Here is a 5,011-nt window from a genome sequence, read left to right as displayed (position 1 = left end):
GGGCCGCGTCCTGCCCGGCCCAGCGCGCTGTTCCCGGCCCCGGAAGTTCAGGGCTGGAGAACCCCCTTCTCGACCGCGTTTCTCCTTTAACAAGAGTAGGGATTGTAGCCAGCTCTGCTTCTGCCCGCTGCGGGAGACGCCCCGACCCGGGAGGGCCCGAAAGTCCCTTCAGGGAGAGGCCGCACCGGGCCTGCTCACCCAGGGGCTGCCCCTGCAGACTCTCCCGAGGGGCCCAGGGATATTCCTCGCGCCGCGAGTGGACGCTTCCATCCACCCCGTGGGGAGTTGTGGGGAGGACCTCTGCGCGTGGCTACTCTGAGCACACTGGAATGATCAAATAGTTGCATAATTTGAGAAACCACAGCCTGGAGACGGAATGATGCAGACTCCTATCCGAGAGACACCTGCTCTAGTTTCGCTGTGGTTCGTGAGGACGCGTCCTACGCTGCCCTGAGAAGCCCATGTCTGCCCTTCCAGGCCTGGGAAGACCTCTGACCCCACTGACAGTGCTGGGCCCTCAGTCGGGCCTGCCATGCGTACCACTTTCTAAGACCGGGCTGCCCAGCTGTGGCCTGGAGGAAACCTGGCAGGTGTCACCAGAGCTTTGGGGAGGGTGGGGCCCTGTCAGGGAAGCCCAGTGGGAGTCATGAAGGAGGGAACACGTGTGGAGCCCTTGTAGGGGGAGGGGCAGCCCTGCCGAGATCTAAGAAAATTCCAGAAAAATGAGCAGCAACCTCCAAGGCCAGACATCGGTGCAGGGGACAAGGGGTCGCAGATGGAGGGGCCTAGGTGAGGCTGCCGGGAAGGGATGATGTGGTTGGTGGAGTGCACAGGCAGGGACCTCACTGGACTTTCCTATCTGCTCGGCATGGACAGGCAGCCCAGGAGAAGGCAGCAGGGACATGCCACCCCCTCTTTCCCCAGGGAAGCTGGGGACAGACGGGTCCCAGGCACTCCATCCTCTGCAGCAAGTCAGGTTGTGATTTACTGGGCATTGGTGAATAAAATGGAGAGGCTTCTGGGGAGAAATTCCTGGCTCCCACGTGGACTGGCAGAGCTCAACAGGCAGCCACGTGGCTGAGTGTCCAGCAAACATCACATAAGGCTTTGGGTCCTGTAGGTGAGGCTGCCCTGAGCAGCAAGCTCAGTCCAGAAGAGCAGTTCCTCTCCAGGATCCATTTCCTGCGCACTTTTATGTCCAGTGTAGCTGGAGCAGAGCTCGCTGGAATTCCACAGGCAACTAAGAACGGAGAGGGATGCATGCCAGCCAGGGATCCGTCATCTTCCCCATCAGCACGCCCCATGGCCTCCGTCTGCACAGTGTCCCTCTGCACAACTTGTCAGTGCGTTATCACGACTCTTATTTGGCCCTGGCCCGTCCCACTGTCCTGGCTTGTTCCAAGTGCTTCGTTCTCCAGCTGTGGTTCTGGCTGCAGAGCTGTCTGCTCCCCACGTTGGGCAACTCCAGCCAAGATTCCTACACCCAAATGTGACCGTGTTGCTCACAAAGAAGCCTCAGCTTTGTGTGCACCCAGCCGTGTGCACAGCTCGTCCCAACCCCAGTAGGCGCTGCCTGCCTCTCCCACCTCCAGTCCTTGCCATGATGAGCAGATGACCCCCGCCCTCCAGGGTCAGTGTTTGGCTGCTCTTGTGCCTGCCCACCTGCCTCCCTGTGCCCGGGCCTGTCATGCGCCTGCACACAGGAGGGTCTCGTGGCGTTTGCCCTACACGGATGGGCTGTCCTAGGAGCTGCTGGAGAGTCACCTTGGTGGGGATGCCAGAGGCCTGGGCACCAGGTTCCCCCCGGCCAGCCTTCATTCCCACACGGGGTATTTTTGTCCATCACGTGGGACAACCTGGGATTGGGGGAAAACTCAGTCCACTCTGAAGCAGCATCGGCATTTTGGATGGACGAATGCTGCTTCATGCGACTCCAGGTCAACGGACTATATTATTCAACTGGGGTATTTATGAGTGCTCCTGTGTACCAGCCACGTGTGAAAGAAAAACTCCAAGTTACTTGACACCAGGACAAACCAGGTAGATCACTGCGTCTGGTTCCTCCTCTTTCTGCTAACTCTCCTGGACCACCGTTCTGATTTCTGGCACAGAGTTGGGGGCAAGCTCATCAGTACCCAGAGCGTCTGGTGTGCAGCCAAAGGCCCCCATTTTATCAGTCGGTGTGTTCAGTATCACACTCAAGACAAGGGCCACCCTATTACTTCACATACCTCAAATACAAAAAGTGCCTGGGAACGTTGATGAGGTGTTAAAGGAAACCACTGGTGTTGTCAGTCATGTATACACAGAAAAAAAGTCATTTTTATTTATTTATTTTGAGACAGAGTTTCGCTCTTGTTGCCCAGGCTGGAGTGCAGTAGTGCAATCTCAGCTCACTACAACCTCAGCCTCCCGGGTTCAAGTGATTCTCCTGTCTCAGCCTCCCGAGTAGCTGGAATTGTAGAACACCCATCACCACGCTCAGCTAATTTGATGTATTTTTAGTAGAGATGGGGTTTCACTGTGTTGGTCAGGCTGGTCTCAAACTCCTGACTCTCAGGTGATCCACCCGCCTCAGCCTCCCAAAGTGCTGAGATTACAGGCGTGAGCTACTGCGCCCGGCCAAAAAGAACCAAGAAATTTTTAACAATAAAATGACCAACAAGTAAACTTAAAACAAAAATGGACAAATATCTAAAATATTTTAAAATGTATATATTTTAATTGGCAAATAATAATCGTATATATTTATTGTTTACAACTTGTTTTAAAATATGTATACATTGTGGAATGGCTAAATCAAGTTAATTAACATGCACTAACTCACATACTTGTTTTTTGGTGTGGTGAGAACACTTAAAATCTACTCTCAGCAATTTTCCAGCACTCGATATATTGTTACTAACTATAGTCATCATGTCCTACTATAGATCCCTAGAACATATTCCTCCAATGTAACTGAAATGTATCCCTTGACCAACATCACTGCCCAGCCCCAGCGCCAGATAAACACCATTCTACCCTCTGCTTCTGCGAGTTCAGCTTTTCTAGATTTCACCTGTAAGTGAGATCATGCAGCACTTGTCTTTCTGTGCCTGGGTTTTTCACATAACGCCCTGGTTCATCCATATTGTCATATATGGCAGCATTGTCTTCCTTTTTAAGGCTGACTGGTGTACCATTACATATACACACCACATTGTCTACCTAAAATATTTTTAATACAATTGCTGAACACTGCCACATAACTTGTATAACTGCTATAAAGGCTTGGTTTTCAGCCATAAGATGGGAAGAGAAATAACAGCTACCTGCAGGATGACTGCAAGCTGTAAAGTGCCACAAAGCCCAGGGGAGCCCAGAACCGCCACTGCAGGACAGGTCCTCTGGAAGCGGACAGACCTGCCTTGTTACTTTAGCCCTCCAGAGTCCAGTTTAGCCAGTGATGAAATGAATACCAAAGAACACCTTTCTTGTAGGATTGCAAAATGATACAGAGGATGTCTTCATCCATTCTGTGCTGCTATAACAGACTACTACAGATGGGTAACTTATAGTTTACAGACGCTTGTTGGCTTATGGTTCTGGAGGCTGGGCAGTTCAACCTCAAGGGGCTGCATCTGGTGAGGGCCTTCTTGTTGCATCTTCACATCACAGAATAGCAGAAGGGCAAAGAGAGAGAAAGGAAAGGGTGCTGAACGCACCCTTTTATAAGAAGCCCACTCCCATTATAACAGCACCAGCCCATTCAGGAGGGCAAAGCTCTCGTGGCTGAATTGCCTCTCAGAGGTTCCTCTCAGATGATCTTAAGATCATCACAATGACAATCAAACTTCAATATGAATTTTGGAGGGGACAGTTATTCAAACCAGAGCAGAGAGGGATGGCAAATGTTCTGAAAACAAGCCTAGAAATTGATCTTAGAAATAGTGCAAAAGTAGATTTCCACTTCTGTCTTTACCTGTGATGGTCTAACCCCAAAAGCCTCCCAGAACAGAACTTGTGAACACAAGATAGAAACAACAAACTTTTGATGCACAGCTGAGCTCACAAGGAGGTCAGGGATGTGATAGGAACCAGAGACAAACAGAAGACTGAAAACCAGGTCTTGAAGTGTGATAGCCAAAGGGCAGCAGCCCGGGAGAATGTTGGTCTGGAGTCTCGGGATTTAAGTCTCCACACTCACATGGGAAAGGAGACGAGGCCTCCCTGGACCCACGTGAATCGGGAACTGGAACAAGGGCACTCAAAGGGCTACACCCTCAGGAGAGATGTGAACAAATGTGCCCACAGAAATAGGATGAAAATAGGAAGAAAATAGGATGGTTCTGTGTTTGCCTGCCTGTTGTGGTTCTGTGAGACACAAACAGTTTTGTTGAAAATTGATAATCAGGACTCAGAGTCTCGTTAGACTTCAGGTATTGAATTTTTCTTTTTTGAGACAGGGTCTAGCTGTGTTGCCCACGCTGGTTTTGAACTCCTGGGCCCAAGTGATCCTCCTACTTTGGCCTCCCAAAGTGCTGGGATTACAGGAATGAGCTACCGTGCCCAGCCTAGGTATCAAATTTTCACAGGTTTCACAGTTCAGGCCTTACCACCCCTGCAGCAAATAACTTGATATAAAACCTGGGCCCAGGCCAGTAAGACCCTTGATGCCCATGACAGAAGCAGGCACAGTGATAGAAGCAAAATCACATAGACATTCTCAATCTAGCCCCCTCCGATTCCTACCCATAAAACCCACTGAAGATGAATTTACAATCAAAGTACAAGACATGCAAAGAAAGAACCACATGAGGGAAGTCAACAGATGTGTGAAAGCAGGAACGGACTCCCCCACCAAAGGTCTTCAGAAGGTGAATCGAGCAAAAAAGAGAACATTAATTAAACATGTTTAACATGGTTAAGAATTACAGTAATAGGCCGGGCGCGGTGGCTCAAGCCTGTAATCCCAGCACTTTGGGAGGCCGAGACGGGCGGATCACGAGGTCAGGAGATCGAGACCATCCTG

The 5,011-nt window shown here is 50.5% G+C and overlaps 1 long non-coding RNA gene and 1 pseudogene across 2 annotated transcripts in view; both read left to right on the top strand.

Moving 5' to 3' along the window:
• The first annotated feature begins 120 nt into the window (after positions 1-120).
• LOC105532668 lies at positions 121-2,827 on the top strand (annotated as a pseudogene). Its single transcript, XR_001005029.1, has one exon. The product of XR_001005029.1 is annotated as a putative uncharacterized protein CTBP1-AS1 (transcript).
• Positions 2,828-3,226: 399 nt separating this feature from the next.
• The window catches only part of LOC105532666, an 8,572-nt gene continuing 6,787 nt past the window's right edge, over positions 3,227-5,011 (top strand). Inside the window, exon 1 of the long non-coding RNA XR_001005028.1 lies at positions 3,227-4,856. This is a non-coding gene — a long non-coding RNA (uncharacterized LOC105532666). The remainder of the gene's footprint in view (positions 4,857-5,011) is intronic.

Source organism: Mandrillus leucophaeus, unplaced genomic scaffold (assembly GCF_000951045.1).
Source record: "Mandrillus leucophaeus isolate KB7577 unplaced genomic scaffold, Mleu.le_1.0 Scaffold98, whole genome shotgun sequence".
Taxonomy (NCBI): domain Eukaryota; kingdom Metazoa; phylum Chordata; class Mammalia; order Primates; family Cercopithecidae; genus Mandrillus; species Mandrillus leucophaeus.
The sequence above is the reverse complement of the archived record's forward strand: the minus strand, read 5'-3'. Positions and strand labels throughout refer to the sequence as shown.